The following is a 15,057-nucleotide window of genomic DNA, read 5'->3' as shown; positions in this document are numbered from 1 at the left end:
CTGAGCTACAATTCCCTCCCAAAAGTTAGCTTATTTTCAAAGGAAATTTTCACTCCACAACAACAAAACCCAATTAAAAACTGGACAAAGACTTGTATTAGATGTTTTTCAAAGATACACAAATGGCCAATAAGTATATGAAGAAATGCTCAACGTTGCTAGTTATTAGGGAAACACAAATAAACAATGTAATACCGGATGGAAGGCTAAAACTGAAAAACAAAAACTGGACAACCCAACTTCTAGTGAGGATATGGAGCAATGGAGGAACACAGATTGCTGGTGGGAATGCAAAATGTTTTCACCACACTAGGAATCAGTTAAGATTTTTGACAAAAAATTTAAACTTGGTGCAGTAATACAAGCCTGTTATTCCCAGTGACTAGGAAGGCTGAGATAGGAGAATGCAAGTTCAAGGTCAATCTCAACAACTTAGCAAGACTCAACAACTTAGTGAAACCCTGTCTCAAACTAAAAAATAGAAAAGAATTGGGGGTGTAATTTGGTGGCAAAGCACAAGAGGACTAGAAACAGATGTTCAAGCAAAAACTTGCATACAAATAGACCCATTAGCTTTATGCATGCAGCCAAAAAGTGGAAACAGTGAATATATACATGAACTGATGAATGGACAAATGTACACTCACATAGTTAAATATTATTTAGTCAAAAGAAAGGTTAAAATACAGGTACACGCCACAGCGAAATGCACCTTGGAAACATTACACATTAAATAAAAGAAGCCATATTCTAAAGACCACATTCATAATTTCATTTATATGAAATGTACAGAATAGGCAAATAAAGGAGATAGAAAGCAGATTAGTGGTTGCTTAGGGTTGAGGGCATTTGAGCTAAAGAGTATGGAGTTTTCTTTGAGATGATGAGAATATTGTGGAATTAGATAGTAGTGATGGTTGAATATCATTGTGAATATTAAGAAATACTGAAGTTTATACTTTAAAATATTAAAAATAGCACATTTATGTTATGTGAATTTTATTTCAACATATGAAAGAGGAAACTTGGGTGTTAGGGAACACTTACCATCAGTTTTCCTCATCTGCAAAATGATACTTCCACCCTAGAATTGTTGGGAGTTTCAAATGAGATTAACACATTTTTAAGCACATATTTAAAATAGATGGTACCATTAAAAATAAATAAAATGAAAACAAAAGGGTTATTAAATTCTGACCAGATACTGTTCTTGCAAAAGACTCTTAGTAGGCTCTAAAATTTAAAACCTATTCTCTATTTTTTAAAGATAAATTATTAAGCTCCGAATAGTCACACACACCTGTAATCACAGCTACTTGGAAGAATGAGGCAGGAGGATTGTAAGTTTGAGGCCATCTGGGAAATAAAGTGAAACTCTATCAAAGTAAGACATTTTTAAAAAGGGCCGGGATGTAGCTCATTGATAGAGTACCCCTGGGTTCAGTCCCCATTACCATGCCCCCCAAAAAAGATAAATCATCAAGCTAGCATTAAATGAGAGAACTTTTTGACATACTGAGGGGTTAAAACATTGAAAATATTCTCTTGACCTGATTCAGTGTTAGTTAATGCATATCTTTATACTATCTAAAATCATGTCCTACAAACAAGTCTCAAACTTGGGGAAATGTTGCATTAAGGCACAGTATCCACCATTAGTATTACTTTGGGACTGTCATTTAATCAACAAAATTTGTTGAAGATCTATTATGTTTTAGGCACAGGGGATAAGCAATGAAAAAAAGAAGTCACTAAGTGTCTGAACTCCTAGAGCTTATATTCTAATGAAAAAGACAGTACAGTAAACATGTATGTTTCTGTGATAAAGTTTTAAGGAGGAAAACTAAGCAAGGTCATGATGGAGGTAGAGTGCTGAAGAGAAGGACAAGAATGCCAGTTTTCTGACAGGAGGTCAGCAAAAACCTTTTTGATAAGTTGACAAAGTTAAGCCTGAAAGAAATGAGAGAGTGAACCATTTACATATCTGGGAGAAGAATACTCCAGGCCAAGGGAAGCAACATGCTCTACAAAGTCTAGTAATAAGCCAAGAGGTCAATAAGTCTGGGAAGGTAGAAGATGAAATGAAGTGAGTACCTCAGATAGGCCAATGTTTTACAAATTATCATAATGCTTTACAATTAAAAAGGATCACTCTGGCTCCTGCCTAAAGAATGGCTTGAGACTGGGTTTTAAACAGTTGTTAGGCTATTTCAGTGGTCCAAATGAGAAATGATAATGGCTTAAACTAGAATATTAGGGTTGGGTGTGATGAAAATTGTCAAATGCTGGTGTATTTTGAAGGATTAGCTGGTCATTGCTAATGGATTGAAGGGGGGGGTTGAAAAGAAGATAAAAACGGGAAGTTTGAGGATCACACCTCGAAGATTTGCTGGTCTAGAGTGCTCAGGTTGTTGCATGCTAAAGAACTTGGGCCAAAATACCACAAAGGCATTATAAATGGACATATTTGCTCTTTAGGGTTTATTGCAAAGCACAGTAGTATTTTAGTTTAAATCAGAAAGACCAAAACGATCTGTTGTGAAAATATTGACTAAAATGGATCTTTAGTTAAAGAAAAATGCTGGGTTTTGACAAATTTCATAACACAGGTGTGGAAATGGAAACCTCTAATTTCTTTCTAACTCACAGTAGTGGTTACATAAAGGTGAAGTGACCCCCAAGGAAACAAATGTTTAAATATCATAGTTTGTATTGACACAAATGAAAAACTCAGTGAAAGCTATTCCCAAGGACCTAGACATCAATTTTACACTGATATCTATCTATTCTATTATTGCCTTTTTTTGGTGTGTGTGTTGCTGCTGGGGATTGAAGCCAAGGCCTCAGACATGTTGTGCTCTGTGTTGAGCTATACACCCAGCCCAGCCCTTTCTTAAGATTTAAAAAAAAAAAAAAAAACACATGGTTTAAAAAGTCACAGTGTGGAGCTGAAGTTGTAGCTCAGTGGTATAGTGCTTGCCTAGCATGGGTGAGGCCCTGGTTTGATCCTCAGCACCACATAAAACAAAAAAAAATAAAGGTTAAATTCTTAAAACAAAGGAGAAGGAGGAGGAGGAGGAGGAGGAGGAGGAGGAGGAGGAGGAAGAAAAAGAAGTCCTCACATTGTACAGCCATTTCCTTGCCCAGATCCATCCTCCTTCTCCAGAAACAAGGACAGTTAGCCTTTTGCTTTTAGTTCATTTGGTGATCACCTCCCTGTCTTCAAATAACATACTTGAGGTACTATTTCTGGTTCTTTCAATTTTAGTTATTCTCTATGGACTCTGTTATATACTTAAGGTTTAGCCTACTAACTTTGCTGCTTTCTATCTCCCCCTTCCTTCTTCTGCCATTATAGTTAAATCCCAATACAGGTTGTTCCTCTACTTTAAATTTATATGTGTAAGTGATAGGTTAAACAACTTGTTCTGTCGACCTCAGACAGCATCTCTTGGTCCTCCACAGTATATGGTAAGGGTTTTATTAGCACTCTTGGCCTTTCCTCTACCTCTCCTCCTTTCTTTGTACTTTTCAGTCCATTTTGTTAGAGGAGCCCACTTGGCAGGCTGGATTCCTGTGGGGATGTAATTGGAAGAAGGGATGCCACTACACCTGCTTCTCTTTCAATAAGCTACTGAAATTCCATCTCCCTGCCCCATCCCCCCAACCCTTTTGGGACCTCATTGAGAAATGAGAGATGTGTCCACAATCCTATTAATGATATGATAGCCTAAGAGCCCATGAACCTTTAACCCAAAAGACCTTTGTCCTGTGGGTTGTTAACAACTAGAGGGTAAAACAATCAGCTTTGGCCGTGCCCTAAACAAGTCCTGGTATTTACTTTTCCCATGCCCTTTTAAGCCAATGGCTGTAAAAACTTCAGTAATATAACCTCTGTGAGAGCTCAAGTTGTAATTAGTGACATTACAGTGAGTTTTAAAGAAAATGTCTGAAATTTATTGGTTCTTTCTGAACTGCATATTGATAAATACGTTGATTTTTTTAAAAAGCAACTCATTCATTTTGAATGGAATTATATTTTTGCAGTAATTGAAATCACAACTCAGGAAAAGAAAATGAGCTGGTAGTGAAACACCCCTGCCACCTAGTGGCTACTTATGCTGAAGCATGTGGTTCTTTCAAAGCACAGAAAGCATGAACGGAATTGCATTAGTATAGGTGACAAATCTAGCCAATGTCCTGAACCTGGGAAATTTTCATTCCCTTCTCCCTTTGTGTAATCAGAAGAACTATAAGAGCATTAGCAAGGAAAAATGTTGCAGATAAACATAGGCAGCCACCAGGTCTTTAGCATGAAGTGCCAGCTGCAAAAGGAAGCAGGAAGTTCAAGAACTGAACAAAGGAGTGTCAACAGTGGGACAGGATCCCTCAGTAGTGGAGCTCATGCAGCAGCACTGTGGGGCCAGGGCAAAGGAGGATCAGAAGCAAGGTCAGCAGGGACGATGATAAAGTCACAAAGGCTCAGGATTATTGAGCTGCAACAGCCGTGGAGACATTGTGTTGGGACAACTATACTGCTTGACTTAGGGTAAAGGAATCAGCATACTTAGATCAAACATACGTTATCCTTAGGCATTGCAGGGGATTTGTTCCAGGATACCCACGGATACCAAAATGCAAAGATGCTCAAGTCTCTTACACAGGTTGAACATGATGGCACACACCTGTAATATCAACTCAGGAGGCTGAGGTAGGAGGATTGCAAGTTCTAAGCTAACCTCAGTGAGGACCTAAGCAACTGAGTAAGACCCTGTCTCAAAATGAAAAATAAAAGGCCTGGGATATAGCTCAGTTCTTTGTACAAACAAGCAAATAAAACCATAATATTCACATATGACCTATATACATCTTGTTGTATACTTTAGTTCATCTCTAGATTATAAAATTCTGCCATTGAGGTGAGTCCAGTTCTGGTGCTAGTGAATATTTTAATCAGAGTCCTACATGAGTGAAAATTGCAAGCTTATTAAACCTAACAAATGCCTGACTGTACATGTCTGCAAGCGTGTGGGTGTTTCTAGTGTCTGTTGGTGAGTAACCATGCTGCTCTTGGCAGTAGAAATGTGAGCAGAATCAAATAGGACTAATTTAACCAATTTTCTCTTCTCCTCTTTCTACATAAGGAAATGGAAATGTACTAACATGCAGTGGTCTAGTTCTTTCTCAGGGTGATAACATTACAGAATCCTTGTAGAAATGCAAGCTGGGCTGGTAGAAATCAGACCTCCATGTCCTCTTATAGGTTGCTTGTCAAGGTAAATCTTGTACATTTTGAAAGCATGACTTCCCAGGGGTAAATGGAAAAATAAGAAGCTTTGAATTTATCACAGGAACCAATTTTACAGATGTCTCAGTTTCCTTGGGTAGTAACTCATGTAGGAAGATCTGGCTTCTCTTTCCTGCTAGTCTTTCATATTCAAATCAGGAACATTGTGGGTCTTCTGGCCCCTGGCTGAGTAGCTTGGGCCCAGTACAGAATAGTATTAATGCAGTTCTCAACACAGCCTTGTTTATGTTTAGATTATACTCATAATTAGCTCAGATTTCTTAACCCTGCTGATGCTTAACAGAGTCCTGAATATATTCTTCTGTTACCTAAGACTGGTGTTTTAAAACTGAGAATTGGAAGTAGAAGAGGTGAGTCTTTGAGTCACCCTGTCATCATTCAGGATGACCCCTTTCAGCTCATTTTTCCCTCCAACCATCTGATCATCTTACAAGCAGTTATTTACTATGCTTCTTTACTGGTTAACCAACATCATAAATCTAGTCAACCAACCTAAACCAGGAAAGGGAGATTCTGAAGCATCAAGACCATTGGTTCTTACTTAATTGGACCAAAAGATCCCAAGATATGCCTATCTCATCAATTCTGCTTCTGATGGGGAAAAAAATTTAATGATAATAAAAAAATGAGAGAGGGCTGGGGATGTGGCTCAAGCGGTAGCGCGCTCACCTGGCATGCGTGCAGCCCGGGTTCGATCCTCAGCACCACATACAAACAAAGATGTTGTGCCCGCCGAAAACTAAAAAATAAATATTAAAAAAAAATTCTCTCTCTCTCTCTTTAAAAAAATAAATTAAAAAAATAAAAAAAAATTTAAAAATGAGAGAAGAACAAAATAACAACTCTAAACAGTAATATTGTAGTATTTATGCAGGAATAAAATGACCAAAAGATAGAAAAACAAAATTATTTGACGTGTGACATAAGAGGGCTGCAGTTGAAACTCAAAATACATTGGATTACTACAGAAAAAAATTCATATTGGAAATTATGGAAACTCCAGCAACCTATGTTTTCACATGTGCAGCAGGAAATTTGCATCTTGCCAAACTTTCTGTGGAAGGTAGAATTTTCAATAATTGGCAGTACTGCACTTTTGTGTGTGTGTGTGAATATAAAATTTTAATTACCCTTAATAATTAAAGGCTATTAAATACTTAGTCATAGGTAAAAATATGTCGTTTAGCCTTGCTTGGCATTTGCTTTAATAATTGAAGAAAACACATGCATTTTTGGATCTTTTCACAGTTCATCCAGAAGATTCTAATGGGTTATAACTTTGCTTGGAGACATTCTTTCATTTTTTGTACCGGGGATTGAACCCAGAGGTAATTTATCACTGAGCTACATCCCCAGCCCTTTTATATTTTTTATTGTGCAACGGGTCTTGCTAAATCACTGAGGCTGGCCTTGAATTTGCAATCCTCCTGCTTTAGCCTCCCTAGTTACTGGGATTATAGGGGGCATCACTGCACCCATCTGGCAGCTTTGTTCCTGAGCCTCTTCTGATTTTCTGAATTTAACTTGTAACTTATTCCAGATCTCTGAGTAGCAAAGATTTGTACATTAAAATGATCACTCTAATATTGAAAGTTTAATAATCAGATAAAACCTTTTTGGGAGAATATTTGGCAAGAGGTTCAAAGTCTTAAAAATATGCAGCCTCCTTGACCTGGAAATTCCAATCCTAGGAGAAAAATATGTTAAGATATATGTACAAAGATGTTTATTGCAGTGTTCTTTTTGGTCCTGGGGATTGGATTCAGGGGCACTTTGCGACTGAGCCACATCCCCAGCCGTATTTTGTATTTTATTTGGAAACAGGGACTCACTGAGGTGCCTACCACCTCGCTTTTGCTAAGGCTGGCTTTGAACTTATGATCCTCCTGCATAACCCTCCTAAGCTGCTGGAATTACAGGCATGCACCACTGCTCCCGGCTACAGTGTATTTTTTTGTGGGGGGGGGTCCCAGGATTGAACTCAGGGGCACTCAGCATCTGAGTCACATCTCCAGCCCTATTTTTTTGTATTTTTTTTTTTTTAGAGACAGCTTCTCACTGAGTTGCTTAGTGCCTCCCTTTTGCTGAGGTACAGTGTATTTTCTTTAGACGTTGATGGACTTTTATTTTGTTCATTTATTTATATGTGATGCTGAGAATTGAATCCAGTGTCTCACACATGCTAAGCAAGCGCTCTACCACTGAGCCACAACCCCAGCTCCAAGTGTATTTTTTAATATTAGGAAATATAGAAAGAAACCTGAAGGTCCCAATAATATGGGATTATAGAAATGTTATTTTCATCTAATAATATACTATGTTTTCATTACAAATAATCATAACAAGGAGACAATGACATAGAAAAATTGTTTACAAGACTGATTTTTTAAAATTAGGGCATATGAGTACACATGATATAATCCTTTTCATTTAAAGATGTATGCCTTGCCAGTCTTAGTGGAGCACACCTGTAACCCCAGCAGCTCAGGAGCCTGAGGCAGGAGGATCTCGAGTTCAAAGTCTGCCTCAGCAATCATGAGGCACTAAGCAACTCAGTGAGACCCTGTCTCTAAATAAAATACAAAATAGGACTGGGGATGTGGCTCAGTGGTTGAGCACCCCTCAGTTCAATCCCCCATACCAAAACAAATAAAACAAAAAAACAGTGATGTATGTTTATTCATAGAAAATGGCTGGTAGTATATATAAGGCAATGCTAAAAATAATTATCTGTTCTAGTAAGGATTTTTCTGAAATGTCAACAATAAATGTGTATTCCATAAAAAGAAAGAGGTAGTTACATATGCTTAAAACAAACAAGATCACTTTGGCAGCAGTTAGAAGAATATAAATAAAGGCGATTAGATGAGAAATTATTGTAGTGGTTTATGCAAAAGACACTGCAATTAAGAAACAAGGTCATTGTGGTGTGGGCAAAGAAGAAAAAGCTGATTTAGACATATTCAGAAGTCCTATGAGGACAATAAACATACCACACCTTCATGTCCAATAAAATTGGTCTTTCAAAAGAGCCAACGTGACTCATTGCTGTCCTTGTTATGCTTTCAAATATGCATTTAAAGAAACTCAGAGCCAACTCTGATGATAGCTTTCTGGCTTGTTAGCTAAATTAATGGAGGTACAGTTGACCAAGAAAAAGAATACAAGAGGAGGACTGGATTGTGGAAGGAGATAATATATCTTATATAATATATACGTTTGGAGATGGGCAGTTTGAGGGTTTTATGGACCTGTGCTAATAAGTAGTGCATGAGTCTGGAGCTGAGGTGTCTGGGCTATAGATAGATACAAAATAGGGAAATGTTGATGTTAATCATCAATATTTATCATGTTAAAACTGGGGTGATTGTTAAGGCTGCTTGGATAGTACACAGTAAAGAATTGGGCAGGCATGCTGTGTGACAGCCAGAGTTCAGGGGTGGGACAAGGAAAAGGAGGCTACTGAAAAGATTGAAGAGGAGTGGTAAGCTAAGCCAGCACCTAGAAGGATAGTCTGGGTTCCAGGTCAGCAAGAATGACCAGTTGGACCAGTTCAAGCTCGCTTTCATTTCAGCTTATTATGAAACCTGTGAATAAACCATGCAACAGGCACAGCAAAGGAGAAAAATGGCAAAGGAGTAGATTCTAGAGTTTCTTTTGTCTCCTGGTGGAATTGTGACTAAAGTTCAGGAGTAAGTGTACCCCCTAGCAAATTTAACCCTCAATTAACTGTGTTTGCAATTGGGGAAGCCGAGTGTTTCTAAATTCTCCTTAAGGCAAATCCTTCCTGTGCCACAGGCACATACTCAAAAGAGTTTTCTTTTCCTCCTCCTTTTCATCTGTACCATACTTGTCCATGGTGTATCAAAAGTGGCCAGAGAGGTTCAGAGGAAAAAGGAAGTCTAGGAGAAGATGTCAGCAATAAAGAAATTGTTGACAATAGCAGATACTAGAAAAGCCAAGTAATGTTAAGTACTGAAGTGTTCTTGACATTTGACAATGTAGAGGTTTTTGGCAGCCATATATAGGATCTCATCAAACTCAGATTCCTGCAAAGTCATTTTCATTCTCATAAACTACAATCACAATATCTATTTTAGCTGCTCTACTTTACTTGTAATTCAGATTACAGCAAGAGCTACTACTATTGTTATCAAAGTGTTAGGTTCTCAGGCAGCTTGGAATAATAGGATTCCATGAATGTATGCTTGGTAGGATGATAGGAAAATTCAGGTGGCACAAATGTCCTGTGGCCTGCCCAGCTGGTGAATATATCTGTGACATTTATAGCCATAATCCATGATTAGAAGAAAGCCTAGTCTTTTTCCTAAGAGGCTGTTCTCAAAGGATTCTCTCTAGGAAAGGGAGTGAGAAGGCTTTAGGAAATCAAAGAGGGGACTGGAAGCTCTCAGATGCCATCAGAGATGCAGCTCTTCTGGGTGGCATTGCTGCTCTTGTCTTTTTGACTTTTCGCCTCTTTGACTACAATGTCTGTAGCCATATATCTCAGTTCTGGGTTGAATTCAGAATTTCTTCCATAGGACTCTTGTGCTGCACTCGCCTTTCCAAGTGTTATCAGCTCTCTTTCTTTGTCCTACTGCTTTCCATGTTGTGTGCCAGCTTCCTCTAGTTGACAGTCTACACATTGCCCGTGGACTGAGCCTGTGTTGCTGCCGACCTCTTCTCTCCCAACAACTCTTCCTAGAATGCCAGTCTCCTGTATTTTTTCATCTCCATAAGCAGCTGGGAAACACTTTTCTTCTCATGAGCCCTAGTGACACAGTTCTCTGTGTTATACTTCAGGTTTTTCTTTCTCAGAGCAAAAGAGTACTTGAGTGTGAAGGGTGGGAAGACAATCATACTGGGGTGGGTAATAATCAGGCAACCATAATATTCACATAATGCTGCTCTGTATAGCCCACTGCTAATATTGAATGTCCCCTCCCCCACCCTATTCATATATTGAATCCCTAATCCTCAAAGTGACTGTATCTGGGGATATGGTCTTTTGAAGATAAGGTTAAATGAGGTATTAGGGTGAGGCCCCAATGCCATAGGACTCTGGCTTTATAAGAAAGAAGAAGGTTCTCTGTCTCTCTTTCTGTCCCTCTCTCAGCCCTGTGAGGACACTTGCCTCTGTAAACCAGGAAGAGAGCCCACACTAAAATCCAAACATGCTAGCACACTGATCTGAGAATTCCTGTCTCCAGGATTGTGAAGAAAACAATTTCTGTTATTTAAACCACCTAGACTACAGTGTTTTGTTATGGTAGCCCAGGTTAAGAAAAATACCCTGCCAGACTCCTTCATTTATGGCAGTTTTCCCTTAGTGGTCCCATTGTCTCTTCTGACAGTCTAGCCTATTTTTTATTTTATATATTTTTTAGGGTTCCGCAGTTCATCTCAAAAGATCATATATCTCAGTTCTGGGTTGAATTCAGAATTTCTTCCATAGGACTCTTGTGTCCTATGCATATCAAGGAATGGGGCTAGATACCAGGTTCGTTATTCCTGAAACTTACCAAAAGGTGAGAGAAGACTATTGGATGTGGGTCTTCCCAGGGCATATGATGGACTTCTGGACTGACTAAGGTCTATGAGGATCATCTCTGTCTTGTGGAATGCTCAGTTACTGTCATATGGCTGAATATAAGAAACACTTTCAAGAGGGATATGGGTCTCTTGCACACAATTATAATTACTTAGATTTATAAAGTAAGATGAAGACTTAGCAATGCTTAGACTCTTCCAGAAGGGTTGAGGCAGCTCATTTTTTGTCTGTTAGGCCAGCTTCATTTAAAGCCCCACACTGAAACAATGCAAATATCCCTATCTTTTTTGCATCTGTTTATTGTTGATTGTCCATCTGCCCTCCTCTAAAGCAGGAGGAGGAAGAGAGGACAGAGGGAAATTGTGAGCTCTTCAGGGAAATGGTGCCAGATTTGAAATCCATAAACAAAATAGATTGAACTGGAAAGAGTGAGTCAGAGATGAAGGAAGTGGGAAAACAATGTCACACTGGGAAAATATAACCTCAGCGTGCTGACTGAATGTCCATGGTATATTGGGATTATCCCTTCAGTGGACACCTTTAAATCCCATGAGCACAACTGGGTTCCTGAACTGCAAGGGCCTCCCTGCTCTCTATTGAGCATCTTCCCTTGTTTCCTCATTTCTAGCCCTTACAGTCATTTCTGTGATGCAAGCTGATGACCCATGGTGAGATTTTCCTTTCCTCTAGTGATAATGATCCTGTCACTCCAGGTTCCTGTTTCAGCGGAGCATGAAAAGAATTAGGCTGATTGATTGAGATTGAGCTGGAGTGCAATAAGGATTTCACTTGAGAGTCCATTAACCCTCCTGCATAATGTCTCAGAGAATATTTAAATTGGAAGTTACTTGAATGCCCTGACTTCTCAGGTTTAGCTTGCAAATTCGTGTTCCCTACACCAGATTCCCCCCCCCCCTCAATACTGGGGGTTAAAGCTTTTCTACCCTTATTATTTTTATTTTGAGACAGGTCTCTTGCTAAATTGATTAGGCTGGCCTCAAAGTTGTGATCCTCCTGCTTTAGTCTCCCAAGTTCCTGTGATTATAGGCATGTACCACCATGCCTCATAGTCAGATGTATTTTATTTGGTCCATTCTGGATTTGAAATTAGTTGCCAGCATTTTATTTTATTTTATTTTTTGGTACTAGGGATTGAACCTAGGGGTGTTTAACCACTTAGCCACATCCTCAGCCCTTTTAAAATTGTATTTACAGACAGGGTCTCACTGAGTTGCTTAGGGCCTTGTTAAGTTGCTGAGGCTGGCTTTGAACTTGTGATCCTCCAGCCTCAGCCACCTGAGCCTTTGGAATTACAGTTGTGCACCACCACAGATGCCAACATTTAAAGATAGGGATTTTTTTTCTTGCTTATCGTTAAAAACTGGAAGAATCTTGGACCCTCATCCCTTCGCTGATGCTGAGTGAATCACTGTCAGTTAGTGAAGACGTGAGCTCTTCAGATAAGATTGCCAGAGTCCCCACTGCAATACATGTTTATGTTAGCCACCATAAGCATTTGAATTTGTGTCCCTTGGTCTATAGGAAGGAAACTAGCATTTATTAAGTGCCTTCTATACATGTATCATTGTACCTTGTAATTTTCATACATTATCTTCTTTGATTTTTCCTAAGAATCTGGTGAGATTTAAGCTCCATGACTGCAGGGATCATGCATGTGTTTTTTGCCACTGTGAGAGGACACAACTCCTGGCATTGCCATTGATACATGGGAGGAGCCCAAAGCTACCTGTTGAATGGGTGCATGCTTAGATGCATAAATAAGTGAATAAGGCATTTTTATCCCATTTTTGTAGATAAGAAAACCAAGGCCTGAAGCAGTTAAGCAACTGTTCAGAATTCATGCAGCTGGGTTGCAGCTAGGATTCAAATGTGACACTGTGTGACTTCAGAGATCCAACATGGAAGAGAAAGAAAAAGACTGTGTGTTTCTTCCGGCTAAATACACAGAGTGCACTTGGTAAGTAACTGCTGAGTTGATTGACAATAATATTCAACATATTCATGAGTACAAGCATCCAGAAGATTGCAAGCATTTTTTTTTAAGTTTGTGAAATTTGTCATAAGCTGCTGGTGTGGGACGCCTTGAGCTTTGGTATTATATAATATGTAGGCATTGTAGTAGAGGTTACTGTTGGCATGCAACAAGGAGAGCGTGACATATCAGTGCCTGGTTGACTTGTGTGTCATAAATGTGGGGCAATTCCAAAGCTAATTCGTGCATATCTCAGGAATGCCTTCCACCATTAGCAGGAAGTTCAAGGAAATAAGCCTTGAACTAATGGAGCTTGGGTACCACCATGGAGCTCAGAGTGGTGATCAGGAATGAATATAATTTTGTGATTTTTTTCTGAGGCTTTTCAAGAAGACCTGAAGCATGCCTGCCCCAGAACAAATCCCTTTTTAAAGAAAAGGGATTGGCATGGATGAGGGAAATGGAGAAAAGGGTGATAGTGACTTAGTTTCCAAATCTATGCTGATGATTCCCAAATTAATCTAAAATTTTGATAACTCTTACACAATCTCAGAATTCCAAAAACTACTGGATATTTCTTACAGACTCTCTGTCTACCATGATTCCAAACCCAACATATTGAAAACTGAACATATCATTTCTTTGTGTATATGGTTCTGGGGATTGAACCAGGGCCTCATGAATGCTAAGCACATGCAGTATCATTGTGTTAGTTAGCTTTTTGTGGCTGTGACTAAAATATTCAACAAGAACAATTCAGAGGAGGAAATGCATATTTTGGGATCACTGTTTCAGAGATTCACTCTGTGGTTGGCTGACTCTATCACTCTGGGCCTGAGGTGAGGCAGAGTGTCATGGTGGAAGAGCATGGCAGAGAAAATCAGCTCAGGATTTGGTGGCCAAGAAGGAGAGAAAGGGAGAGCGGGTGGGCTTGGGGAGTGAGAGAGAAAGGGGCTGCAGGGAAGATAAACCCTCCTAAGGGATGCCTCCATGACCCATATTCTCTAGCCACACCCCACCTGCCTACTGTAACCACCCAGTTAGTCTATGCAAATTAGGATGGACTGATGAGTGCTCATCAACCAATCATTTCACCTCTGAATATTCCTGCATTAGCAGGAGCTTTGGGGGGACACCTCACATCCAAACCAATATGGAAGAGAAAGGAAAAGACTGTTTCTTCTTCTTTTGATGGAACCCAGGGCTTGCACATGCTAGGCAAGTGCAATGACTGAGCTGTATCCCCAGCTCAACATATCATATTTTGACCCTGAACCAGTCTTTCCTTTCATTTTTAAAAACTTAAAAAAAATTTTTTTTGGTTGTTTTATTTATTTATATGTGGTGCTAAGAATCAAATCCAGTGCCTCACACATGCTAGGCAAGCGCTCTACCACTAAGCCTACAAGCCCCTCATTTTTTTTCTTCATCACTGGCTATTTATTCTTTTACTTATAAGGTCCCAAATTTTCTACCATTCTTTTCTATTTATAATCCATATATGCAAGCACTTTTCCATAAAATATCTCACCATCTTCCTTTTCTTCCCTATTCCCTCTCAAGGCAAGCCTCTGAAGTGAAGGTTTCCTGCTGGGCTCTCTGCTTCTAGGTCCTCACTCACTTTCTTTCTTTTTTTTTTTGTTGTTGTTTTGTTTTTTTTCAGTTCTAGGGATGGAACCCAGGGCTTGCACATGCTAGGCAAGTGCTCAACCACTGTGTTATACACTCAGCTTCTTTTCCTCCTTTAATATCACTACACACTGTTGTCACTTTTCTCTTACCTTGTTTTTCATGGCCCTTTCCACATTCCAAAACTATATTATCTTTTCATGGCTCAGAGTTGTACTCCTCAGTGTTATGTGAAACTTTGGTTCCATGGGAAAATAATAAGTATTATGTAAGAAACAGGTTCTATGATCAAATGCCAGGATTGCCAAAATTATGAACCCTGCAAGATGATTCATAGCTTTGAGATGTTAATGTACCTTAATATGCAGTATTTCCCAAGACTTGTATTTTCACAGAGGCTTTTTGATGGAGTATTTCATTGGCTTAGGCCCTTGTGAAACACATTTGAAAACACAGGTTTATAAATTCCTGATTCCTGAGCCCCATCTCAAGAGTAAATCAGTAGGTTTGGGGTGGGACCAAGAATTTGCATTTCTAACAAATTCTCAGTGATGCTGATACTTCTGATCTAGGGAT

The sequence above is a fragment of the Urocitellus parryii genome, chromosome 16 (assembly GCF_045843805.1).
Source record: "Urocitellus parryii isolate mUroPar1 chromosome 16, mUroPar1.hap1, whole genome shotgun sequence".
Classification (NCBI taxonomy): Eukaryota; Metazoa; Chordata; class Mammalia; order Rodentia; family Sciuridae; genus Urocitellus; species Urocitellus parryii.
Note: the sequence above shows the minus strand (reverse complement) of the source record.